Source organism: Hydractinia symbiolongicarpus, chromosome 14 (genome assembly GCF_029227915.1).
Source record: "Hydractinia symbiolongicarpus strain clone_291-10 chromosome 14, HSymV2.1, whole genome shotgun sequence".
NCBI classification, from domain to species: domain Eukaryota; kingdom Metazoa; phylum Cnidaria; class Hydrozoa; order Anthoathecata; family Hydractiniidae; genus Hydractinia; species Hydractinia symbiolongicarpus.
This window is the reverse complement of record NC_079888.1, coordinates 16623817-16650569: the sequence shown is the minus strand read 5'-3', so window position 1 is coordinate 16650569 and position 26753 is coordinate 16623817. Positions and strand designations below refer to the sequence as shown.

The window sequence follows — 26753 nt, the reverse complement described above, 5'->3', positions numbered from 1 at the left end:
TTTGGAGTTTCCTGTATAAAATGTTTATAACTTTGTGTAATTTCTGCTTAAATCCTCTCAACTCCATTCCCGATTCAGTCCTGTTTATTTCTTTTGACTTCGAGGACAATACGCCGGATACTTTAACCAATCTCTTGTCTTATTTCTCTTCTAAGGCATGTCTGCACGTTATGTCCACAAAACTCCGCCAAAAGCATCTGTATAGTTTAGGCACAGACGAGGTTCGAAGACTTGATCTTCGGTTTACGAAACCGACGCCATACCACTTGGCCACTGCGCCTGTTTAGTAACCTTTGGTATATACTCCATCAGCATCATTATTAACATTTTATACAAGCACTCACAAGTTAACAATGAACTCGCTAAGCTTTTGTCACGATCAAATTTAAAGATGTAAAGTAACTTACCCGTTGCTGTGTTATTCGATATATAGGAATTTTGGAGTTTCCTGTATAAAAGGTTTATAACTTTGTGCAACTTATGCATAAATCTGCTCAACTCCATTCCCGATTCAGTCCTGTTTATTTCCTTTGATTTGGAGAACAATACGCTAGGTGCTTCATCCAATTTCTTGACTTCTTTCACTTCTAAGTCATATCTGCACGTTATGTGTGGAAAACTCCGGCAAACGCACCCACATGACTTAGGCACAGACGAGGATCAAACTCGTGATCTTCGATTTACGCGAAAAAAAAGTTAATAGCGATCGCGCTAGGCCTAGGTCACGTTCAATCTAAGTAATGCAAAGTAACTTACACTTTGCCGTGCTGTTCGATCTACAAGAATTTCGCGCTTTCCTGCATAAAAAATTTTATAACTTTGTGCAATTAATGCTTAAATCTTCTCAACTCCATTCCCGATTCAGTCCTGTTTATTTCCTTTGACTTGGAGGACAATACCCCGGAAAATTCATCCAATCCCTTGTCTAATTACTTTTCTAAGGCATATCTGCTCGTTATGTCCGGAAATTTCCGCAAACGTCGTCCACATAATTTAGGCACAGTCGAGGTTCGAAGACGTGATCCTCGGTTTACGAGACCGACGCCATACCACTTGGCCACTGCGCCTGTTTAGTAATCTTTGGTATATTTTCCATCCGTATCATTTTAAACTTTTTATTCAACTACTCAAAAGTTAATAATGAACTTGCTAAGCCTAGGTCACGTTCAAACTAAATAGTGCAAAGTATCTTACACGTTGCTGTGTTTTTTGATCTACAGGAATTTCAGACTTTCTTGTATAAAACGTTTTATAACTTTGTGCATTTTATGCTTAAATCTTCTCAACTCCATTCCCGATCCAGTCCTGTTAATTCCTTTGACTTCGAGGACAATACGCCAGAACTTTCATCCAATTTTTTGACTTCTTTCAATTCTAAGGCATATCTGCATGTTATGTGTGGAAAACTCCGGCAAACGCACCCACATAACTTAGGCACAGACGAGGATCGAACTCGTGATCTTCGGTTTACGCGAAAAAAAAGTTAATAGCGAACGCGCTAGGCCTAGGTCACGTTCAATCTAAGTAATGCAAAGTAACTTACACTTTGCCGTGCTGTTCGATCTAAAAGAATTTCGCGCTTTCCTGCATAAAACATTTTATAACTTTGTGCAATTAATGCTTAAATCTTCTCAACTCCATTCCCGATTCAGTCCTGTTTATTTCCTTTGACTTGGACGACCATAACCCGAACAATTCATCCAATCCCTTGTCTTATTTCTCTTCTAAGGCATATCTGCATGTTATGTCCGGAAATTTCCGCAAAAGTCGTCCACATAATTTAGGCACAGACGTGGTTCGAAGACGTGATCTTCGGTTTACGAGACCAACGTCTTACCACTTGGCCACTGCGCCTAATTAGCAACCTTTGGTATATTCTCCATCCGCATCATTAATATCATTTTATGCAAACACTCACAAGTTAACAATGAACTCGCTAAGCTTTTGTCACGATCAAATTCAACGGTGTAAAGTAACTTACCCGTTGGTGTGTTGTTCGATCTACAGGAATTTCGGGCCTTCTTGTATAAAACTTTTTATAACTTTGTGCATTTTATGCTTAAATTTGCTCAACTCCATTCCCGATTCAGTCCTGTTTACTTCTTTTGACTTCGAGGACAATACGCCGGAAACTTTAACCAATCTCTTGTCTTATTTCTCTTCTAAGGCATATCAGCACGTTATGTCCAGGAAACTCCGCCAAAAGCATCCATATAGTTTAGGCACAGACGAGGTTCGAAGTCTTGATTTTCGGTTTACGAAACCGACGCCTTACCACTTGGCCACTGCGCCTGTTTAGTAACCTTTGGTATATACTCCATCAGCATCATTATTAACATTTTATACAAGCACTCACAAGTTAACAATGAACTCGCTAAGCTTTTGTCACGATCAAATTTAAAGAAGTAAAGTAACCTACCCGTTGCTGTGTTATTCGATATATAGGAATTTTGGAGTTTCCTGTATAAAAGGTTTATAACTTTGTGCAACTTATGCATAAATCTGGTCAACTCCATTCCCGATTCAGTCCTGTTTATTTCCTTTGATTTGGAGAACAATACGCTAGGTGCTTCATCCAATTTCTTGACTTCTTTCACTTCTAAGTCATATCTGCACGTTATGTGTGGAAAACTCCGGCAAACGCACCCACATGACTTAGGCACAGACGAGGATCGAACTCGTGATCTTCGGTTTACGCGAAAAAAAAGTTAATAGCGATCGCGCTAGGCCTAGGTCACGTTCAATCTAAGTAATGCAAAGTAACTTACACTTTGCCGTGTTGTTCGATCTACAAGAATTTCGCGCTTTCCTGCATAAAACATTTTATAACTTTGTGCAATTAATGCTTAAATCTTCTCAACTCCATTCCCGATTCAGTCCTGTTTATTTCCTTTGACTTGGAGGACAATACCCCGGAAAATTCATCCAATCCCTTGTCTAATTACTTTTCTAAGGCATATCTGCTCGTTATGTCCGGAAATTTCCGCAAAAGTCGTCCACATAATTTAGGCACAGACGTGGTTCGAAGACGTGATCTTCGGTTTACGAGACCAACGTCTTACCACTTGGCCACTGCGCCTAATTAGCAACCTTTGGTATATTCTCCATCCGCATCATTAATATCATTTTATGCAAACACTCACAAGTTAACAATGAACTCGCTAAGCTTTTGTCACGATCAAATTCAACGGTGTAAAGTAACTTACCCGTTGCTGTGTTGTTCGATCTACAGGAATTTCGGGCCTTCTTGTATAAAACTTTTTATAACTTTGTGCATTTTATGCTTAAATTTGCTCAACTCCATTCCCGATTCAGTCCTGTTTACTTCTTTTGACTTCGAGGACAATACGCCGGAAACTTTAACCAATCTCTTGTCTTATTTCTCTTCTAAGGCATATCAGCACGTTATGTCCAGAAAACTCCGCCAAAAGCATCCATATAGTTTATGCACAGACGAGGTTCGAAGTCTTGATTTTCGGTTTACGAAACCGACGCCTTACCACTTGGCCACTGCGCCTGTTTAGTAACCTTTGGTATATACTCCATCAGCATCATTATTAACATTTTATACAAGCACTCACAAGTTAACAATGAACTCGCTAAGCTTTTGTCACGATCAAATTTAAAGATGTAAAGTAACTTACCCGTTGCTGTGTTATTCGATATATAGGAATTTTGGAGTTTCCTGTATAAAAGGTTTATAACTTTGTGCAACTTATGCATAAATCTGCTCAACTCCATTCCCGATTCAGTCCTGTTTATTTCCTTTGATTTGGAAAACAATACGCTAGGTGCTTCATCCAATTTCTTGACTTCTTTCACTTCTAAGTCATATCTGCACGTTATGTGTGGAAAACTCCGGCAAACGCACCCACATGACTTAGGCACAGACGAGGATCGAACTCGTGATCTTCGGTTTACGCGAAAAAAAAGTTATTAGCGATCGCGCTAGGCCTAGGTCACGTTCAATCTAAGTAATGCAAAGTAACTTACACTTTGCCGTGTTGTTCGATCTACAAGAATTTCGCGCTTTCCTGCATAAAACATTTTATAACTTTGTGCAATTAATGCTTAAATCTTCTCAACTCCATTCCCGATTCAGTCCTGTTTATTTCCTTTGACTTGGAGGACAATACCCCGGAAAATTCATCCAATCCCTTGTCTAATTACTTTTCTAAGGCATATCTGCTCGTTATGTCCGGAAATTTCCGCAAACGTCGTCCACATAATTTAGGCACAGTCGAGGTTCGAAGACGTGATCCTCGGTTTACGAGACCGACGCCATACCACTTGGCCACTGCGCCTGTTTAATAACATTTGGTATATTCTCCATCCGCATTATTATTAACATTTTATGCAAGCACTCACAAGTTAACAATGAACTCGCTAGGCTTTTCTCACGATCAAATTTAACGGTGCAAAGTAACTTACCCGTTGCTGTGTTATTCGATATATAGGAATTTTGGAGTTTCCTGTATAAAATGTTTATAACTTTGTGTAATTTCTGCTTAAATCCTCTCAACTCCATTCCCGATTCAGTCCTGTTTATTTCTTTTGACTTCGAGGACAATACGCCGGATACTTTAACCAATCTCTTGTCTTATTTCTCTTCTAAGGCATGTCTGCACGTTATGTCCACAAAACTCCGCCAAAAGCATCTGTATAGTTTAGGCACAGACGAGGTTCGAAGACTTGATCTTCGGTTTACGAAACCGACGCCATACCACTTGGCCACTGCGCCTGTTTAGTAACCTTTGGTATATACTCCATCAGCATCATTATTAACATTTTATACAAGCACTCACAAGTTAACAATGAACTGGCTAAGCTTTTGTCACGATCAAATTTAAAGATGTAAAGTAACTTACCCGTTGCTGTGTTATTCGATATATAGGAATTTTGGAGTTTCCTGTATAAAAGGTTTATAACTTTGTGCAACTTATGCATAAATCTGCTCAACTCCATTCCCGATTCAGTCCTGTTTATTTCCTTTGATTTGGAGAACAATACGCTAGGTGCTTCATCCAATTTCTTGACTTCTTTCACTTCTAAGTCATATCTGCACGTTATGTGTGGAAAACTCCGGCAAACGCACCCACATGACTTAGGCACAGACGAGGATCAAACTCGTGATCTTCGGTTTACGCGAAAAAAAAGTTAATAGCGATCGCGCTAGGGCTAGGTCACGTTCAATCTAAGTAATGCAAAGTAACTTACACTTTGCCGTGCTGTTCGATCTACAAGAATTTCGCGCTTTCCTGCATAAAAAATTTTATAACTTTGTGCAATTAATGCTTAAATCTTCTCAACTCCATTCCCGATTCAGTCCTGTTTATTTCCTTTGACTTGGACGACAATACTCCGGAAAATTCATCCAATCCCTTGTCTAATTACTTTTCTAAGGCATATCTGCTCGTTATGTCCGGAAATTTCCGCAAACGTCGTCCACATAATTTAGGCACAGTCGAGGTTCGAAGACGTGATCCTCGGTTTACGAGACCGACGCCATACCACTTGGCCACTGCGCCTGTTTAGTAATCTTTGGTATATTTTCCATCCGTATCATTTTAAACTTTTTATTCAACTACTCAAAAGTTAATAATGAACTTGCTAAGCCTAGGTCACATTCAAACTAAATAGTGCAAAGTATCTTACACGTTGCTGTGTTTTTTGATCTACAGGAATTTCAGACTTTCTTGTATAAAACGTTTTATAACTTTGTGCATTTTATGCTTAAATCTTCTCAACTCCATTCCCGATCCAGTCCTGTTAATTCCTTTGACTTCGAGGACAATACGCCAGAACTTTCATCCAATTTTTTGACTTCTTTCAATTCTAAGGCATATCTGCATGTTATGTGTGGAAAACTCCGGCAAACGCACCCACATAACTTAGGCACAGACGAGGATCGAACTCGTGATCTTCGGTTTACGCGAAAAAAAAGTTAATAGCGAACGCGCTAGGCCTAGGTCACGTTCAATCTAAGTAATGCAAAGTAACTTACACTTTGCCGTGCTGTTCGATCTAAAAGAATTTCGCGCTTTCCTGCATAAAACATTTTATAACTTTGTGCAATTAATGCTTAAATCTTCTCAACTCCATTCCCGATTCAGTCCTGTTTATTTCCTTTGACTTCGAGGACAATACGCCAGAAATGTCATCAAATTTCTGGACTTCTTTCAATTCTAATGCATATCTGCATGTTATGTCTGGAACACTCCGGCAAACGCATCCATATAATTTAGGCACAGACGAGGTTCGAACTCGTGATCTTCGGTTTACGAGACCGACGCCTTATCACTTGGCTACTGCGCCTGTTTAGCAACCTTTGGTATATGCCCCATTCGCATCATTATTATCATTTTATGCAAACACTCACAAGTTAACAATGAACTTGCTAAGATTTTGTCACGATCAAATTTAACGGTGTAAAGTAACTTACCCGTTGCTGTGTTGTTCGATCTACAGGAATTCCGGCCTTGTTGTATAAAACTTTTTATAACTTTGTGCATTTTATTCTTAAATCTGCTCAACTCCATTCCCGATTCAGTCCTGTTTATTTCTTTTGACTTCGAGGACAATACGCCGGAAACTTTAACCAATCTCTTGTCTTATTTCTCTTCTAAGGCATGTCTGCACGTTATGTCCACAAAACTCCGCCAAAAGCATCTATATAGTTTAGGCACAGACGAGGTTCGAAGACTTGATCTTCGGTTTACGAAACCGACGCCATACCACTTGGCCACTGCGCCTGTTTAGTAACCTTTGGTATATTTTCCATCCGCATCATTTTAAACTTTTTATTCAACTACTCTAAAGTTAATAATGAACTGGCTAAGCCTAGGTCACGTTCAAAGTAAATAGTGAAAAGTATCATACAGGTTGCTGTGTTTTTTGAGCTACAGGAATTTCGGACTTTCTTGTATAAAACGTTTTATAACTTTGTGCATTTTATGCTTAAATCTTCTCAACTCCATTCCCGATTCAGTCCTGTTAATTCCTTTGACCTCAAGGACAATACGCCAGAGATTTCATCCAATTTTTTGACTTCTTTCAATTCTAAGGCATATCTGCATGTTATGTCTGGAACACTCCGCCAAAAGCATCCATATAGTTTAGGCACAAATGAGGTTCGAAGTCTTGATTTTCGGTTTACGAAACCGACGCCTTACCACTTGGCCACTGCGCCTGTTTAGTAACCTTTAGTATATACTCCATCAGCATCATTATTAACATTTTATACAAGCACTCACAAGTTAACAATAAACTCGCTAAGCTTTTGTCACGATCAAATTTAAAGGTGTAAGGTAACTTACCCGTTGCTGTGTTATTCGATATATAGGAATTTTGGAGTTTCCTGTAAAAAAGGTTTATAACTTTGTGCAACTTATGCATAAATCTGCTCAACTCCATTCCCGATTCAGTCCTGTTTATTTCCTTTGATTTGGAAAACAATACGCTATGTGCTTCATCCAATTTCTTGACTTCTTTCACTTCTAAGTCATATCTGCACGTTATGTGTGGAAAACTCCGGCAAACGCACCCACATAACTTAGGCACAGACGAGGATCGAACTCGTGATCTTCGGTTTTCGCGAAAAAAAAGTTAATAGCAAACGCGCTAGGCCTAGGTCACGTTAAATCTAAGTAATGCAAAGTAACTTACACTTTGCCGTGTTGTTCGATCTACAAGAATTTCGCGCTTTCCTGCATAAAACATTTTATAACTTTGTGCAATTAATGCTTAAATATTCTCAACTCCATTCCCGATTCAGTCCTGTTTATTTCCTTAGACTTGGAGGACCATACCCCGGAAAAATCATCCAATCCCTTGTCTTATTTCTCTTCTAAGGCATATCTGCACGTTATGTCCGGAAATTTCTGCAAAAGTCGTCCACATAATTTAGGCACAGTCGAGGTTCGAAGACGTGATCCTCGGTTTACGAGACCGACGCCTTACCACTTGGCCACTGCGCCTGTTTAATAACCTTTGGTATATTCTCCAACCGCATCATTATTAAAATTTTATGCAAGCACTCACAAGTTAACAATGAACTCGCTAGGCTTTTCTCACGATCCAATTTAACGGTGCAAAGTAACTAACCCGTTGCTGTGTTATTCGATATATAGGAATTTTGGAGTTTCCTGTATAAAATGTTTATAAGTTTGTGTAATTGCTGCCTAAATCTTCTCAACTCCATTCCCGATTCAGTCCTGTTTATTTCCTTTGACTTCAAAGACAATACGCCAGAAATGTCATCAAACTTCTGGACTTCTTTCAATTCTAATGCATAACTGCATGTTATGTCTGGAATACTCCGGCAAACGCATCCATATAATTTAGGCACAGACGAGGTTCGAACTCGTGATCTTCGGTTTACGAGACCGACGCCTTACCACTTGGCCACCGCGCCTGTTTAGCAACCTTTGGTATATTCCCCATTCGCATCATTATTATCATTTTATGCAAACACTCACAAGTTAACAATGAACTCGCTAAGCTTTTGTCACGATCAAATTTAACGGTGTAAAGTATCTTACACGTTGCTGTGTTTTTTGATCTACAGGAATTTCGGACTTTCTTGTATAAAACGTTTTATAACTTTGGGAATTTTATGCTTAAATCTTCTCAACTCCATTCCTGATTCAGTCCTGTTATTTCCTTTGACTTCGAGGACAATGCGCCAGAAATTTCATCCAATTTTTTGACTTCTTTCAATTCTAAGGCATATCTGCATGTTATGTCTGGAACACTCCGCCAAAAGCATCCATATAGTTTAGGCACAGACGAGGTTCGAAGTCTTGATCTTCGGTTTACGAAACCGACGCCATACCACTTGGCCACTGCGCCTGTTTAGTAATCTTTGGTATATTTTCCATCCGTATCATTTTAAACTTTTTATTCAACTACTCAAAAGTTAATAATGAACTTGCTAAGCCTAGGTCACGTTCAAACTAAATAGTGCAAAGTATCTTACACGTTGCTGTGTTTTTTGATCTACAGGAATTTCGGACTTTCTTGTATAAAACGTTTTATAACTTTGTGCATTTTATGCTTAAATCTTCTCAACTCCATTCCCGATCCAGTCCTGTTAATTCCTTTGACTTCGAGGACAATACGCCAGAACTTTCATCCAATTTTTTGACTTCTTACAATTCTAAGGCATATCTGCATGTTATGTGTGGAAAACTCCGGCAAACGCACCCACATAACTTAGGCACAGACGAGGATCGAACTCGTGATCTTCGGTTTACGCGAAAAAAAAGTTAATAGCGAACGCGCTAGGCCTAGGTCACGTTCAATCTAAGTAATGCAAAGTAACTTACACTTTGCCGTGCTGTTCGATCTAAAAGAATTTCGCGCTTTCCTGCATAAAACATTTTATAACTTTGTGCAATTAATGCTTAAATCTTCTCAACTCCATTCCCGATTCAGTCCTGTTTATTTTGTTGGACTTGGAGGACCATACCCCGAAAAATTCATCCAATCCCTTGTCTTATTTCTCTTCTCAGGCATATCTGCACGTTATGTCCGGAAATTTCCGCAGAAGTCGTCCACATAATTTAGGCACAGTCGAGGTTCGAAGACGTGATCCTCGGTTTACGAGACCGACGCCTTACCACTTGGCCACTGCGCCTGTTTAATAACCTTTGGTATATTCTCCATCCGCATCATTATTAACATTTTATGCAAGCACTCACAAGTTAACAATGAACTCGCTAGGCTTTTCTCACGATCAAATTTAACGGTGCAAAGTAACTTACCCGTTGCTGTGTTATTCGATATATAGGAATTTTGGAGTTTCCTGTATAAAAGGTTTATAACTTTGTGCAACTTATGCATAAATCTGCTCAACTCCATTCCCGATTCAGTCCTGTTTCTTTCCTTTGACTTCGAGAATAATACGCCAGAAAATTCATCCGATCCCTAGTCTTACTTCTCTTCTAAGGCATATCTGCACGTTATGTCCAGAAAACTCCGCCAAAAGCATCCATATAGTTTAGGCACAGACGAGATTCAAAGTCTTGATCTTCGGTTTGACTTCTTGGTTTGACTTCTTTCAATTCTAAGGCATATCTGCATGTTATGTCTGGAAAACTCCGGCAATCGCATCCATATAATTTAGGCACAGACGAGGTTCGAACTCGTGATCTTCGGTTTACGAGACCGACGCCTTACCGCTTGACCACTGCGCCTGTTTAGTAACCTTTGATATATTCCCCATCCGCATAATTATTATCATTTTATGCAAACACTCACAAGTTAACAATGAACTCGCTAAGCTTTTGACACGATCAAATTTAACGGTGTAAAGTAACTTACCCGTTGCTGTGTTATTCGATATATAGGAATTTTGGAGTTTCCTGTATAAAATGTTTACAACTTTGTGTAATTTCTGCTTAAATCTTCTCAACTCCATTCCCGATTCAGTCCTGTTTATTTCCTTTGACTGCGAGGACAATACGCCAGAAATTTCATCCAATTTCTTGACTTCTTTCAATTCTAAGGCATATCTGCATGTTATGTCTGGAACACTCCGCCAAAAGCATCCACATAGTTTAGGCACAGAAAAGGTTCGAAGTCTTGATCTTCGGTTTACGAAACCGACGCCATACCACTTGGCCACTGTGGCTGTTTAGTAACCTTTGGTATATTCCCCATCAGCATCATTATTGACATTTTATGCAAGCACTCACAAGTTAACAATGAACTCGCTAAGCTTTTGTCACGATCAAATTTAACGTTTTATAGTAACTTTCCCGTTGCTGTGTTATTCGATATATAAGAATTTTGGAGTTTCCTGTATAAAAGGTTTATAACTTTGTGCACCTTATGCTTAGATGTTCCCCAGTCCATTGCCAATTCAGTCCAGTTCATTTCCTTTGATTTGGAGAACAATACGCCAGGTGCTTCATCCAATTTCTTGTCTTCTTTCTCTTCTAACTCATATCTGCACGTTATGTCTGGAAAACTCCGGCAAACGCACCCATATAACTTAGGCACAGACGAGGATCGAACTCGTGATCTTCGGTTTACGAGACCGACGCCTTACCACTTGGCCACTGCGCCTGTTTTGCATCCTTTTGTATATACTCCATCAGCATCATCATTAACTTTTTATGCAAGCACTCAAAAGTTAATATTGAACTCGCTAAGCCTTTGTCACGATCAAACTAAATAGTGCAAACTATCTTACACGTTGCTGTGTTGTTCGATCTACAAGAATTTCGGGCTTTCCTGTATAAAACTTTTATAACTTTGTGTATTTTATGCTTAAATCTTCTCAACTCCTTTCCCGATTCAGTCCTGTTTCTTTCCTTTGACTTCGAAAATAATACGCCAGAAAATTCATCCAATCCCTTGTCTTACTTCTCTTCTAAGGCATATCTGCACGTTATGTCCAGAAAACTCCGCCAAAAGCATCCATATAGTTTAGGCACAGACGAGGTTCAAAGTCTTGATCTTCGGTTTGACTTCTTGGTTTGACTTCTTTCAATTCTAAGGCATATCTGCATGTTATGTCTGGAACACTCCGGCAAAAGCATCCACATAGTTTAGGCACAGACAAGGTTCGAAGTCTTGATCTTCGGTTTACGAAACCGACGCCTTACCACTTGGCCACTGCGCCTGTTTAGTAACCTTTGGTATATTTTCCATTCGCAGCATTTTTAACTTTTTATGCGAGTACTCAAAAGTTAATAGTGAACACGCTAAGCCTACTTTACGTTCAAATTTAATAGTGCAAAGTATCTTACACGTTGCTGTGTTTTTTGATCTACAGGAACTCAGTATGTCAGTTTCAAAATTATCGAAGCAAAGTGTCTTAGACGTTGCAGTGTTATGCGATATACAGGAATTTCGGGATTTCTTGTATAAAGGGTTTATAACTTTGTGCAAGTTATGCTTTGTTGTTCCCCACTCCATTGCCAATTCAGTCCTGTTCATTTCCTTTGATTTGGAGAACAATACGCCAGGTGCTTCATCCAATTTCTTGACTTCTTTCACTTCTAAGTCATATCTGCACGTTATGTCTTGAAAACTCCGGCAAACCCACCCATATAAATTAGGCACAGACGAGGATCGAACTTGTGATCTTCGGTTTACGAGACCGACGCCTTACCACTTAGCCACTGCGCCTGTTTTGCATCCCTTGGTATATTTTAGATCTGCATCATTATTAACTTTTTATGCAAGCACACACAAGGTAATACTGAACTCGCTAAGCCTTCGTCACAATCAAATTTAACGGTGTAAAGTAACTTACCCGTTGCTGTGTTATACGATATATAGGAATTTTGGAGTTTCCTGTATAAAAGGTTTATAACTTTGTGCAATTTATCCTTAGATGTTCCCCAGTCCATTCCCAATTCAGTCCTGTTCATTTCCTTTGATTTGGAGAACAATACGCCAGGTGCTTCATCCAATTTCTTGATTTCTTTCACTTCTAAGTCATATCTGCACGTTATGTGTGGAAAATTCCGTCAAACGCACCCACATAACTTAGGCACAGACGAGAATCGAACTCGTGATCTTCGGTTTACGAGACCGACGCCTTACCACTTGGCCACTGCGCCTGTTTTCCATCCTTTGGTATATTTTCCATCCGCGTCATTTTAACTTTTTATGCAAGCACTCAAAAGTTAATAGTGAACTCGCTAAGCCTACTTTACGTTCAAATTTAATTGTGCAAAGCATCTTACACGTTGCTGTGTTGTTCGACCTACAAGAATTTCGGGCTTTCCTGCATAAAACCTTTTATAACTTTGTGCAATTTATGCTTAAACCTTTTCAACTCCCTTCCCGATTCAGTCCTGTTTATTTCCTTTGACTTCGAGGACAAACCGCCAGAAATTTCATCCAATTTTTTGACTTCTTTCAATTCTAAGGCATATCTGCATGTTATGTCTGGAACACTCCGGCAAACGCATCCATATAATTTAGGCACAGACGAGGTTCGAACTCGTGATCTTCGGTTTACGAGACCAACGCCTTACCACTTGGCCACTGCGCCTGTTTAGCAACCGTTGGTATATTCTCCATCTGTATCATTTTTAACTTTTTATGCAAGTGATCAAAAGTTAATAATGAACTCGCTAAGCCTATGTCAGTTTCAAAATTACCGAAGCAAAGTGTCTTAGACGTTGCAGTGTTATGCGATATACAGGAATTTCGGGCTTTCCCGTATAAAGGGTTTATAACTTTGTGCAATTTATGCTTAGATGTTCCCCACTCCATTGCCAATTAAGTCCTGTTCATTTCCTTTGATTTGGAGAACAATACGCCAGGTGCTTCATCCAATTTCTTGACTTCTTTCACTTCTAAGTCATATCTGCACGTTATGTCTGGAAAACTCCGGCAAACGCACACATATAACTTAGGCACAGACGAGGATCGAACTCGTGATCTTCGGTTTACGAGTCCGACGCCTTACCACTTGGCCACTGCGCCTGTTTTGCATGCTTTGGTACATCTTCCATCCGCAACATAATTAACTTCTTATGCAAGCACTTAAAAGTTAATAATGAACTGGCTAAACCTAGGTCACGTTCAAATTAAATAGCGCAAACTATCTTACACGTTGCCGTGTTGTTCGACCTACAAGAATTTCGGGCTTTCTTGTATAAAACTTTTTATAACTTTGTGCAATTTATGCTTGAATCTTCTCAACTTCTTTCCCGACTCGGTCCTGTTTCTTTCCTTTGCCTTCGAGGACAGTACGCCGGAAATTTCATCCAATCCCTTGTCTTATTTGTCTTCTAAGGCATATCTGCACGTTATGTCCTGAAAACTCCGAAAAATGCATCGATATAGTTTAGGCCCAGACGAGGTTTGAACTCGTCATCTTCGGTTTACGAGACAAACGCCTTACCACTTGGCCACTGCGCCTGTTTATTAACCTTTGGTATATTTTCCATTCGCGGCATTTCTAACTTTTTATGCAAGTACTCAAAAGTTAATAGTGAACTCGCTAATCCTACTTTACGTTCAAATTTAATAGCGCAAAGTATCTTACACGTTGTTGTGTTTCTTGATCTGCAGGAATTTCGGGCTTTCTTGTATAAAACCTTTTATAACATTGTGCATTTTATGCTTAAGTCTTCTCAACCCCATTGCCGATTCAGTCCTGTTTATTTCCTTTGACTTGGAGGACCATTCCCATAAAATTTCATCCAATCCCTTGCCTTTTTTCTCTTCTAAGGCATATCTGCACACTTTGTCAGGAAATTTCCGCAAAAGTCGTCCAAATAATTTAGGCACAGTCGAGGTTCGAACTTGTGATCTTCAGTTTACTAGACCGACGCCTTACCACTCGGCCACTGCGCTTGTTTTGTATCCTTTGGCACATTTTCTGTCAGTATCACTCGTAACTTTTTATGCAAGTGATCAAATGTTAATGGAGGACACGGTAAAAGTAACTTACACTTTGCCGTGCTGTTCGATCTACAAGAATTTCGCGCTTTCCTGCATAAAAAATTTTATAACTTTGTGCAATTAATGCTTAAATCTTCTCAACTCCATTCCCGATTCAGTCCTGTTTATTTCCTTTGACTTGGAGGACAATACCCCGGAAAATTCATCCAATCCCTTGTCTAATTACTTTTCTAAGGCATATCTGCTCGTTATGTCCGGAAATTTCCGCAAACGTCGTCCACATAATTTAGGCACAGTCGAGGTTCGAAGACGTGATCCTCGGTTTACGAGACCGACGCCATACCACTTGGCCACTGCGCCTGTTTAGTAATCTTTGGTATATTTTCCATCCGTATCATTTTAAACTTTTTATTCAACTACTCAAAAGTTAATAATGAACTTGCTAAGCCTAGGTCACGTTCAAACTAAATAGTGCAAAGTATCTTACACGTTGCTGTGTTTTTTGATCTACAGGAATTTCAGACTTTCTTGTATAAAACGTTTTATAACTTTGTGCATTTTATGCTTAAATCTTCTCAACTCCATTCCCGATCCAGTCCTGTTAATTCCTTTGACTTCGAGGACAATACGCCAGAACTTTCATCCAATTTTTTGACTTCTTTCAATTCTAAGGCATATCTGCATGTTATGTGTGGAAAACTCCGGCAAACGCACCCACATAACTTAGGCACAGACGAGGATCGAACTCGTGATCTTCGGTTTACGCGAAAAAAAAGTTAATAGCGAACGCGCTAGGCCTAGGTCACGTTCAATCTAAGTAATGCAAAGTAACTTACACTTTGCCGTGCTGTTCGATCTAAAAGAATTTCGCGCTTTCCTGCATAAAACATTTTATAACTTTGTGCAATTAATGCTTAAATCTTCTCAACTCCATTCCCGATTCAGTCCTGTTTATTTCCTTTGACTTCGAGGACAATACGCCAGAAATGTCATCAAATTTCTGGACTTCTTTCAATTCTAATGCATATCTGCATGTTATGTCTGGAACACTCCGGCAAACGCATCCATATAATTTAGGCACAGACGAGGTTCGAACTCGTGATCTTCGGTTTACGAGACCGACGCCTTATCACTTGGCTACTGCGCCTGTTTAGCAACCTTTGGTATATGCCCCATTCGCATCATTATTATCATTTTATGCAAACACTCACAAGTTAACAATGAACTTGCTAAGATTTTGTCACGATCAAATTTAACGGTGTAAAGTAACTTACCCGTTGCTGTGTTGTTCGATCTACAGGAATTCCGGCCTTGTTGTATAAAACTTTTTATAACTTTGTGCATTTTATTCTTAAATCTGCTCAACTCCATTCCCGATTCAGTCCTGTTTATTTCTTTTGACTTCGAGGACAATACGCCGGAAACTTTAACCAATCTCTTGTCTTATTTCTCTTCTAAGGCATGTCTGCACGTTATGTCCACAAAACTCCGCCAAAAGCATCTATATAGTTTAGGCACAGACGAGGTTCGAAGACTTGATCTTCGGTTTACGAAACCGACGCCATACCACTTGGCCACTGCGCCTGTTTAGTAACCTTTGGTATATTTTCCATCCGCATCATTTTAAACTTTTTATTCAACTACTCTAAAGTTAATAATGAACTGGCTAAGCCTAGGTCACGTTCAAAGTAAATAGTGAAAAGTATCATACAGGTTGCTGTGTTTTTTGAGCTACAGGAATTTCGGACTTTCTTGTATAAAACGTTTTATAACTTTGTGCATTTTATGCTTAAATCTTCTCAACTCCATTCCCGATTCAGTCCTGTTAATTCCTTTGACCTCAAGGACAATACGCCAGAGATTTCATCCAATTTTTTGACTTCTTTCAATTCTAAGGCATATCTGCATGTTATGTGTGGAAAACTCCGGCAAACGCACCCACATAACTTAGGCACAGACGAGGATCGAACTCGTGATCTTCGGTTTACGCGAAAAAAAAGTTAATAGCGAACGCGCTAGGCCTAGGTCACGTTCAATCTAAGTAATGCAAAGTAACTTACACTTTGCCGTGCTGTTCGATCTAAAAGAATTTCGCGCTTTCCTGCATAAAACATTTTATAACTTTGTGCAATTAATGCTTAAATCTTCTCAACTCCATTCCCGATTCAGTCCTGTTTATTTCCTTTGACTTCGAGGACAATACGCCAGAAATGTCATCAAATTTCTGGACTTCTTTCAATTCTAATGCATATCTGCATGTTATGTCTGGAACACTCCGGCAAACGCATCCATATAATTTAGGCACAGACGAGGTTCGAACTCGTGATCTTCGGTTTACGAGACCGACGCCTTATCACTTGGCTACTGCGCCTGTTTAGCAACCTTTGGTATATGCCCCATTCGCATCATTATTATCATTTTATGCAAACACTCACAAGTTAACAATGAACTTGCTAAGCTTTTGTCACGATCAAATTTAACGGTGTAAAGTAACTTACCCGTTGTTGTGTTGTTCGATCTACAGGAATTCCGGCCTTGTTGTATAAAACTTTTTATAACTTTGTGCATTTTATTCTTAAATCTGCTCAACTCCATTCCCGATTCAGTCCTGTTTATTTCTTTTGACTTCGAGGACAATACGCCGGAAACTTTAACCAATCTCTTGTCTTATTTCTCTTCTAAGGCATGTCTGCACGTTATGTCCACAAAACTCCGCCAAAAGCATCTATATAGTTTAGGCACAGACGGGGTTCGAAGACTTGATCTTCGGTTTACGAAACCGACGCCATACCACTTGGCCACTGCGCCTGTTTAGTAACCTTTGGTATATTTTCCATCCGCATCATTTTAAACTTTTTATTCAACTACTCTAAAGTTAATAATGAACTGGCTAAGCCTAGGTCACGTTCAAAGTAAATAGTGAAAAGTATCATACAGGTTGCTGTGTTTTTTGAGCTACAGGAATTTCGGACTTTCTTGTATAAAACGTTTTATAACTTTGTGCATTTTATGCTTAAATCTTCTCAACTCCATTCCCGATTCAGTCCTGTTAATTCCTTTGACCTCAAGGACAATACGCCAGAGATTTCATCCAATTTTTTGACTTCTTTCAATTCTAAGGCATATCTGCATGTTATGTCTGGAACACTCCGCCAAAAGCATCCATATAGTTTAGGCACAAATGAGGTTCGAAGTCTTGATTTTCGGTTTACGAAACCGACGCCTTACCACTTGGCCACTGCGCCTGTTTAGTAACCTTTAGTATATACTCCATCAGCATCATTATTAACATTTTATACAAGCACTCACAAGTTAACAATAAACTCGCTAAGCTTTTGTCACGATCAAATTTAAAGGTGTAAGGTAACTTACCCGTTGCTGTGTTATTCGATATATAGGAATTTTGGAGTTTCCTGTAAAAAAGGTTTATAACTTTGTGCAACTTATGCATAAATCTGCTCAACTCCATTCCCGATTCAGTCCTGTTTATTTCCTTTGATTTGGAAAACAATACGCTATGTGCTTCATCCAATTTCTTGACTTCTTTCACTTCTAAGTCATATCTGCACGTTATGTGTGGAAAACTCCGGCAAACGCACCCACATAACTTAGGCACAGACGAGGATCGAACTCGTGATCTTCGGTTTTCGCGAAAAAAAAGTTAATAGCAAACGCGCTAGGCCTAGGTCACGTTAAATCTAAGTAATGCAAAGTAACTTACACTTTGCCGTGTTGTTCGATCTACAAGAATTTCGCGCTTTCCTGCATAAAACATTTTATAACTTTGTGCAATTAATGCTTAAATATTCTCAACTCCATTCCCGATTCAGTCCTGTTTATTTCCTTAGACTTGGAGGACCATACCCCGGAAAAATCATCCAATCCCTTGTCTTATTTCTCTTCTAAGGCATATCTGCACGTTATGTCCGGAAATTTCTGCAAAAGTCGTCCACATAATTTAGGCACAGTCGAGGTTCGAAGACGTGATCCTCGGTTTACGAGACCGACGCCTTACCACTTGGCCACTGCGCCTGTTTAATAACCTTTGGTATATTCTCCAACCGCATCATTATTAAAATTTTATGCAAGCACTCACAAGTTAACAATGAACTCGCTAGGCTTTTCTCACGATCCAATTTAACGGTGCAAAGTAACTAACCCGTTGCTGTGTTATTCGATATATAGGAATTTTGGAGTTTCCTGTATAAAATGTTTATAAGTTTGTGTAATTGCTGCCTAAATCTTCTCAACTCCATTCCCGATTCAGTCCTGTTTATTTCCTTTGACTTCAAAGACAATACGCCAGAAATGTCATCAAACTTCTGGACTTCTTTCAATTCTAATGCATAACTGCATGTTATGTCTGGAATACTCCGGCAAACGCATCCATATAATTTAGGCACAGACGAGGTTCGAACTCGTGATCTTCGGTTTACGAGACCGACGCCTTACCACTTGGCCACCGCGCCTGTTTAGCAACCTTTGGTATATTCCCCATTCGCATCATTATTATCATTTTATGCAAACACTCACAAGTTAACAATGAACTCGCTAAGCTTTTGTCACGATCAAATTTAACGGTGTAAAGTATCTTACACGTTGCTGTGTTTTTTGATCTACAGGAATTTCGGACTTTCTTGTATAAAACGTTTTATAACTTTGGGAATTTTATGCTTAAATCTTCTCAACTCCATTCCCGATTCAGTCCTGTTATTTCCTTTGACTTCGAGGACAATGCGCCAGAAATTTCATCCAATTTTTTGACTTCTTTCAATTCTAAGGCATATCTGCATGTTATGTCTGGAACACTCCGCCAAAAGCATCCATATAGTTTAGGCACAGACGAGGTTCGAAGTCTTGATCTTCGGTTTACGAAACCGACGCCATACCACTTGGCCACTGCGCCTGTTTAGTAATCTTTGGTATATTTTCCATCCGTATCATTTTAAACTTTTTATTCAACTACTCAAAAGTTAATAATGAACTTGCTAAGCCTAGGTCACGTTCAAACTAAATAGTGCAAAGTATCTTACACGTTGCTGTGTTTTTTGATCTACAGGAATTTCGGACTTTCTTGTATAAAACGTTTTATAACTTTGTGCATTTTATGCTTAAATCTTCTCAACTCCATTCCCGATCCAGTCCTGTTAATTCCTTTGACTTCGAGGACAATACGCCAGAACTTTCATCCAATTTTTTGACTTCTTACAATTCTAAGGCATATCTGCATGTTATGTGTGGAAAACTCCGGCAAACGCACCCACATAACTTAGGCACAGACGAGGATCGAACTCGTGATCTTCGGTTTACGCGAAAAAAAAGTTAATAGCGAACGCGCTAGGCCTAGGTCACGTTCAATCTAAGTAATGCAAAGTAACTTACACTTTGCCGTGCTGTTCGATCTAAAAGAATTTCGCGCTTTCCTGCATAAAACATTTTATAACTTTGTGCAATTAATGCTTAAATCTTCTCAACTCCATTCCCGATTCAGTCCTGTTTATTTTGTTGGACTTGGAGGACCATACCCCGAAAAATTCATCCAATCCCTTGTCTTATTTCTCTTCTCAGGCATATCTGCACGTTATGTCCGGAAATTTCCGCAGAAGTCGTCCACATAATTTAGGCACAGTCGAGGTTCGAAGACGTGATCCTCGGTTTACGAGACCGACGCCTTACCACTTGGCCACTGCGCCTGTTTAATAACCTTTGGTATATTCCCCATTCGCATCATTATTAACATTTTATGCAAGCACTCACAAGTTAACAATGAACTCGCTAGGCTTTTCTCACGATCAAATTTAACGGTGCAAAGTAACTTACCCGTTGCTGTGTTATTCGATATATAGGAATTTTGGAGTTTCCTGTATAAAAGGTTTATAACTTTGTGCAACTTATGCATAAATCTGCTCAACTCCATTCCCGATTCAGTCCTGTTTCTTTCCTTTGACTTCGAGAATAATACGCCAGAAAATTCATCCGATCCCTAGTCTTACTTCTCTTCTAAGGCATATCTGCACGTTATGTCCAGAAAACTCCGCCAAAAGCATCCATATAGTTTAGGCACAGACGAGGTTCAAAGTCTTGATCTTCGGTTTGACTTCTTGGTTTGACTTCTTTCAATTCTAAGGCATATCTGCATGTTATGTCTGGAAAACTCCGGCAATCGCATCCATATAATTTAGGCACAGACGAGGTTCGAACTCGTGATCTTCGGTTTACGAGACCGACGCCTTACCGCTTGACCACTGCGCCTGTTTAGTAACCTTTGATATATTCCCCATCCGCATAATTATTATCATTTTATGCAAACACTCACAAGTTAACAATGAACTCGCTAAGCTTTTGACACGATCAAATTTAACGGTGTAAAGTAACTTACCCGTTGCTGTGTTATTCGATATATAGGAATTTTGGAGTTTCCTGTATAAAATGTTTACAACTTTGTGTAATTTCTGCTTAAATCTTCTCAACTCCATTCCCGATTCAGTCCTGTTTATTTCCTTTGACTGCGAGGACAATACGCCAGAAATTTCATCCAATTTCTTGACTTCTTTCAATTCTAAGGCATATCTGCATGTTATGTCTGGAACACTCCGCCAAAAGCATCCACATAGTTTAGGCACAGAAAAGGTTCGAAGTCTTGATCTTCGGTTTACGAAACCGACGCCATACCACTTGGCCACTGTGGCTGTTTAGTAACCTTTGGTATATTCCCCATCAGCATCATTATTGACATTTTATGCAAGCACTCACAAGTTAACAATGAACTCGCTAAGCTTTTGTCACGATCAAATTTAACGTTTTATAGTAACTTTCCCGTTGCTGTGTTATTCGATATATAAGAATTTTGGAGTTTCCTGTATAAAAGGTTTATAACTTTGTGCACCTTATGCTTAGATGTTCCCCAGTCCATTGCCAATTCAGTCCAGTTCATTTCCTTTGATTTGGAGAACAATACGCCAGGTGCTTCATCCAATTTCTTGTCTTCTTTCTCTTCTAACTCATATCTGCACGTTATGTCTGGAAAACTCCGGCAAACGCACCCATATAACTTAGGCACAGACGAGGATCGAACTCGTGATCTTCGGTTTACGAGACCGACGCCTTACCACTTGGCCACTGCGCCTGTTTTGCATCCTTTTGTATATACTCCATCAGCATCATCATTAACTTTTTATGCAAGCACTCAAAAGTTAATATTGAACTCGCTAAGCCTTTGTCACGATCAAACTAAATAGTGCAAACTATCTTACACGTTGCTGTGTTGTTCGATCTACAAGAATTTCGGGCTTTCCTGTATAAAACTTTTATAACTTTGTGTATTTTATGCTTAAATCTTCTCAACTCCTTTCCCGATTCAGTCCTGTTTCTTTCCTTTGACTTCGAAAATAATACGCCAGAAAATTCATCCAATCCCTTGTCTTACTTCTCTTCTAAGGCATATCTGCACGTTATGTCCAGAAAACTCCGCCAAAAGCATCCATATAGTTTAGGCACAGACGAGGTTCAAAGTCTTGATCTTCGGTTTGACTTCTTGGTTTGACTTCTTTCAATTGTAAGGCATATCTGCATGTTATGTCTGGAACACTCCGGCAAAAGCATCCACATAGTTTAGGCACAGACAAGGTTCGAAGTCTTGATCTTCGGTTTACGAAACCGACGCCTTACCACTTGGCCACTGCGCCTGTTTAGTAACCTTTGGTATATTTTCCATTCGCAGCATTTTTAACTTTTTATGCGAGTACTCAAAAGTTAATAGTGAACACGCTAAGCCTACTTTACGTTCAAATTTAATAGTGCAAAGTATCTTACACGTTGCTGTGTTTTTTGATCTACAGGAACTCAGTATGTCAGTTTCAAAATTATCGAAGCAAAGTGTCTTAGACGTTGCAGTGTTATGCGATATACAGGAATTTCGGGATTTCTTGTATAAAGGGTTTATAACTTTGTGCAAGTTATGCTTTGTTGTTCCCCACTCCATTGCCAATTCAGTCCTGTTCATTTCCTTTGATTTGGAGAACAATACGCCAGGTGCTTCATCCAATTTCTTGACTTCTTTCACTTCTAAGTCATATCTGCACGTTATGTCTTGAAAACTCCGGCAAACCCACCCATATAAATTAGGCACAGACGAGGATCGAACTTGTGATCTTCGGTTTACGAGACCGACGCCTTACCACTTAGCCACTGCGCCTGTTTTGCATCCCTTGGTATATTTTAGATCTGCATCATTATTAACTTTTTATGCAAGCACACACAAGGTAATACTGAACTCGCTAAGCCTTCGTCACAATCAAATTTAACGGTGTAAAGTAACTTACCCGTTGCTGTGTTATACGATATATAGGAATTTTGGAGTTTCCTGTATAAAAGGTTTATAACTTTGTGCAATTTATCCTTAGATGTTCCCCAGTCCATTCCCAATTCAGTCCTGTTCATTTCCTTTGATTTGGAGAACAATACGCCAGGTGCTTCATCCAATTTCTTGATTTCTTTCACTTCTAAGTCATATCTGCACGTTATGTGTGGAAAATTCCGTCAAACGCACCCACATAACTTAGGCACAGACGAGAATCGAACTCGTGATCTTCGGTTTACGAGACCGACGCCTTACCACTTGGCCACTGCGCCTGTTTTCCATCCTTTGGTATATTTTCCATCCGCGTCATTTTAACTTTTTATGCAAGCACTCAAAAGTTAATAGTGAACTCGCTAAGCCTACTTTACGTTCAAATTTAATTGTGCAAAGCATCTTACACGTTGCTGTGTTGTTCGACCTACAAGAATTTCGGGCTTTCCTGCATAAAACCTTTTATAACTTTGTGCAATTTATGCTTAAACCTTTTCAACTCCCTTCCCGATTCAGTCCTGTTTATTTCCTTTGACTTCGAGGACAAACCGCCAGAAATTTCATCCAATTTTTTGACTTCTTTCAATTCTAAGGCATATCTGCATGTTATGTCTGGAACACTCCGGCAAACGCATCCATATAATTTAGGCACAGACGAGGTTCGAACTCGTGATCTTCGGTTTACGAGACCAACGCCTTACCACTTGGCCACTGCGCCTGTTTAGCAACCGTTGGTATATTCTCCATCTGTATCATTTTTAACTTTTTATGCAAGTGATCAAAAGTTAATAATGAACTCGCTAAGCCTATGTCAGTTTCAAAATTACCGAAGCAAAGTGTCTTAGACGTTGCAGTGTTATGCGATATACAGGAATTTCGGGCTTTCCCGTATAAAGGGTTTATAACTTTGTGCAATTTATGCTTAGATGTTCCCCACTCCATTGCCAATTAAGTCCTGTTCATTTCCTTTGATTTGGAGAACAATACGCCAGGTGCTTCATCCAATTTCTTGACTTCTTTCACTTCTAAGTCATATCTGCACGTTATGTCTGGAAAACTCCGGCAAACGCACACATATAACTTAGGCACAGACGAGGATCGAACTCGTGATCTTCGGTTTACGAGTCCGACGCCTTACCACTTGGCCACTGCGCCTGTTTTGCATGCTTTGGTACATCTTCCATCCGCAACATAATTAACTTCTTATGCAAGCACTTAAAAGTTAATAATGAACTGGCTAAACCTAGGTCACGTTCAAATTAAATAGCGCAAACTATCTTACACGTTGCCGTGTTGTTCGACCTACAAGAATTTCGGGCTTTCTTGTATAAAACTTTTTATAACTTTGTGCAATTTATGCTTGAATCTTCTCAACTTCTTTCCCGACTCGGTCCTGTTTCTTTCCTTTGCCTTCGAGGACAGTACGCCGGAAATTTCATCCAATCCCTTGTCTTATTTGTCTTCTAAGGCATATCTGCACGTTATGTCCTGAAAACTCCGAAAAATGCATCGATATAGTTTAGGCCCAGACGAGGTTTGAACTCGTCATCTTCGGTTTACGAGACAAACGCCTTACCACTTGGCCACTGCGCCTGTTTATTAACCTTTGGTATATTTTCCATTCGCGGCATTTCTAACTTTTTATGCAAGTACTCAAAAGTTAATAGTGAACTCGCTAATCCTACTTTACGTTCAAATTTAATAGCGCAAAGTATCTTACACGTTGTTGTGTTTCTTGATCTGCAGGAATTTCGGGCTTTCTTGTATAAAACCTTTTATAACATTGTGCATTTTATGCTTAAGTCTTCTCAACCCCATTGCCGATTCAGTCCTGTTTATTTCCTTTGACTTGGAGGACCATTCCCATAAAATTTCATCCAATCCCTTGCCTTTTTTCTCTTCTAAGGCATATCTGCACACTTTGTCAGGAAATTTCCGCAAAAGTCGTCCAAATAATTTAGGCACAGTCGAGGTTCGAACTTGTGATCTTCAGTTTACTAGACCGACGCCTTACCACTCGGCCACTGCGCTTGTTTTGTATCCTTTGGCACATTTTCTGTCAGTATCACTCGTAACTTTTTATGCAAGTGATCAAATGTTAATGGAGGACACGGTAAAAGTAACTTACACTTTGCCGTGCTGTTCGATCTACAAGAATTTCGCGCTTTCCTGCATAAAAAATTTTATAACTTTGTGCAATTAATGCTTAAATCTTCTCAACTCCATTCCCGATTCAGTCCTGTTTATTTCCTTTGACTTGGAGGACAATACCCCGGAAAATTCATCCAATCCCTTGTCTAATTACTTTTCTAAGGCATATCTGCTCGTTATGTCCGGAAATTTCCGCAAACGTCGTCCACATAATTTAGGCACAGTCGAGGTTCGAAGACGTGATCCTCGGTTTACGAGACCGACGCCATACCACTTGGCCACTGCGCCTGTTTAGTAATCTTTGGTATATTTTCCATCCGTATCATTTTAAACTTTTTATTCAACTACTCAAAAGTTAATAATGAACTTGCTAAGCCTAGGTCACGTTCAAACTAAATAGTGCAAAGTATCTTACACGTTGCTGTGTTTTTTGATCTACAGGAATTTCAGACTTTCTTGTATAAAACGTTTTATAACTTTGTGCATTTTATGCTTAAATCTTCTCAACTCCATTCCCGATCCAGTCCTGTTAATTCCTTTGACTTCGAGGACAATACGCCAGAACTTTCATCCAATTTTTTGACTTCTTTCAATTCTAAGGCATATCTGCATGTTATGTGTGGAAAACTCCGGCAAACGCACCCACATAACTTAGGCACAGACGAGGATCGAACTCGTGATCTTCGGTTTACGCGAAAAAAAAGTTAATAGCGAACGCGCTAGGCCTAGGTCACGTTCAATCTAAGTAATGCAAAGTAACTTACACTTTGCCGTGCTGTTCGATCTAAAAGAATTTCGCGCTTTCCTGCATAAAACATTTTATAACTTTGTGCAATTAATGCTTAAATCTTCTCAACTCCATTCCCGATTCAGTCCTGTTTATTTCCTTTGACTTCGAGGACAATACGCCAGAAATGTCATCAAATTTCTGGACTTCTTTCAATTCTAATGCATATCTGCATGTTATGTCTGGAACACTCCGGCAAACGCATCCATATAATTTAGGCACAGACGAGGTTCGAACTCGTGATCTTCGGTTTACGAGACCGACGCCTTATCACTTGGCTACTGCGCCTGTTTAGCAACCTTTGGTATATGCCCCATTCGCATCATTATTATCATTTTATGCAAACACTCACAAGTTAACAATGAACTTGCTAAGATTTTGTCACGATCAAATTTAACGGTGTAAAGTAACTTACCCGTTGCTGTGTTGTTCGATCTACAGGAATTCCGGCCTTGTTGTATAAAACTTTTTATAACTTTGTGCATTTTATTCTTAAATCTGCTCAACTCCATTCCCGATTCAGTCCTGTTTATTTCTTTTGACTTCGAGGACAATACGCCGGAAACTTTAACCAATCTCTTGTCTTATTTCTCTTCTAAGGCATGTCTGCACGTTATGTCCACAAAACTCCGCCAAAAGCATCTATATAGTTTAGGCACAGACGAGGTTCGAAGACTTGATCTTCGGTTTACGAAACCGACGCCATACCACTTGGCCACTGCGCCTGTTTAGTAACCTTTGGTATATTTTCCATCCGCATCATTTTAAACTTTTTATTCAACTACTCTAAAGTTAATAATGAACTGGCTAAGCCTAGGTCACGTTCAAAGTAAATAGTGAAAAGTATCATACAGGTTGCTGTGTTTTTTGAGCTACAGGAATTTCGGACTTTCTTGTATAAAACGTTTTATAACTTTGTGCATTTTATGCTTAAATCTTCTCAACTCCATTCCCGATTCAGTCCTGTTAATTCCTTTGACCTCAAGGACAATACGCCAGAGATTTCATCCAATTTTTTGACTTCTTTCAATTCTAAGGCATATCTGCATGTTATGTGTGGAAAACTCCGGCAAACGCACCCACATAACTTAG

At 39.4% G+C, this 26753-nt stretch overlaps 18 non-coding genes across 18 annotated transcripts; all 18 read right to left on the bottom strand.

The window, feature by feature from the left end:
• Positions 1–6243: 6243 nt before the first annotated feature.
• On the bottom strand, positions 6244–6315 carry Trnat-cgu (transfer RNA threonine (anticodon CGU)). Its single transcript has one exon. It is a non-coding gene; the product is annotated as a tRNA-Thr (tRNA).
• A 2026-nt stretch (positions 6316–8341) lies between these two features.
• Positions 8342–8413, bottom strand: Trnat-cgu (transfer RNA threonine (anticodon CGU)). Its single transcript has one exon. It is a non-coding gene; the product is annotated as a tRNA-Thr (tRNA).
• Positions 8414–10124: 1711 nt separating this feature from the next.
• On the bottom strand, positions 10125–10196 carry Trnat-cgu (transfer RNA threonine (anticodon CGU)). Its single transcript has one exon. It is a non-coding gene; the product is annotated as a tRNA-Thr (tRNA).
• Positions 10197–10998: 802 nt separating this feature from the next.
• Positions 10999–11070, bottom strand: Trnat-cgu (transfer RNA threonine (anticodon CGU)). Its single transcript has one exon. It is a non-coding gene; the product is annotated as a tRNA-Thr (tRNA).
• Positions 11071–12066: 996 nt separating this feature from the next.
• Positions 12067–12138, bottom strand: Trnat-cgu (transfer RNA threonine (anticodon CGU)). Its single transcript has one exon. It is a non-coding gene; the product is annotated as a tRNA-Thr (tRNA).
• A 365-nt stretch (positions 12139–12503) lies between these two features.
• Trnat-cgu (transfer RNA threonine (anticodon CGU)) lies at positions 12504–12575 on the bottom strand. Its single transcript has one exon. It is a non-coding gene; the product is annotated as a tRNA-Thr (tRNA).
• Positions 12576–12940: 365 nt separating this feature from the next.
• On the bottom strand, positions 12941–13012 carry Trnat-cgu (transfer RNA threonine (anticodon CGU)). The gene has a single exon. It is a non-coding gene; the product is annotated as a tRNA-Thr (tRNA).
• A 365-nt stretch (positions 13013–13377) lies between these two features.
• On the bottom strand, positions 13378–13449 carry Trnat-cgu (transfer RNA threonine (anticodon CGU)). Its single transcript has one exon. It is a non-coding gene; the product is annotated as a tRNA-Thr (tRNA).
• Positions 13450–15448: 1999 nt separating this feature from the next.
• Trnat-cgu (transfer RNA threonine (anticodon CGU)) lies at positions 15449–15520 on the bottom strand. The gene has a single exon. It is a non-coding gene; the product is annotated as a tRNA-Thr (tRNA).
• A 1152-nt stretch (positions 15521–16672) lies between these two features.
• Trnat-cgu (transfer RNA threonine (anticodon CGU)) lies at positions 16673–16744 on the bottom strand. The gene has a single exon. It is a non-coding gene; the product is annotated as a tRNA-Thr (tRNA).
• A 2026-nt stretch (positions 16745–18770) lies between these two features.
• Positions 18771–18842, bottom strand: Trnat-cgu (transfer RNA threonine (anticodon CGU)). The gene has a single exon. It is a non-coding gene; the product is annotated as a tRNA-Thr (tRNA).
• A 1711-nt stretch (positions 18843–20553) lies between these two features.
• Positions 20554–20625, bottom strand: Trnat-cgu (transfer RNA threonine (anticodon CGU)). Its single transcript has one exon. It is a non-coding gene; the product is annotated as a tRNA-Thr (tRNA).
• Positions 20626–21427: 802 nt separating this feature from the next.
• On the bottom strand, positions 21428–21499 carry Trnat-cgu (transfer RNA threonine (anticodon CGU)). Its single transcript has one exon. It is a non-coding gene; the product is annotated as a tRNA-Thr (tRNA).
• A 996-nt stretch (positions 21500–22495) lies between these two features.
• Positions 22496–22567, bottom strand: Trnat-cgu (transfer RNA threonine (anticodon CGU)). The gene has a single exon. It is a non-coding gene; the product is annotated as a tRNA-Thr (tRNA).
• Positions 22568–22932: 365 nt separating this feature from the next.
• Positions 22933–23004, bottom strand: Trnat-cgu (transfer RNA threonine (anticodon CGU)). The gene has a single exon. It is a non-coding gene; the product is annotated as a tRNA-Thr (tRNA).
• A 365-nt stretch (positions 23005–23369) lies between these two features.
• Trnat-cgu (transfer RNA threonine (anticodon CGU)) lies at positions 23370–23441 on the bottom strand. Its single transcript has one exon. It is a non-coding gene; the product is annotated as a tRNA-Thr (tRNA).
• Positions 23442–23806: 365 nt separating this feature from the next.
• Positions 23807–23878, bottom strand: Trnat-cgu (transfer RNA threonine (anticodon CGU)). The gene has a single exon. It is a non-coding gene; the product is annotated as a tRNA-Thr (tRNA).
• A 1999-nt stretch (positions 23879–25877) lies between these two features.
• On the bottom strand, positions 25878–25949 carry Trnat-cgu (transfer RNA threonine (anticodon CGU)). Its single transcript has one exon. It is a non-coding gene; the product is annotated as a tRNA-Thr (tRNA).
• Positions 25950–26753: the final 804 nt, after the last annotated feature.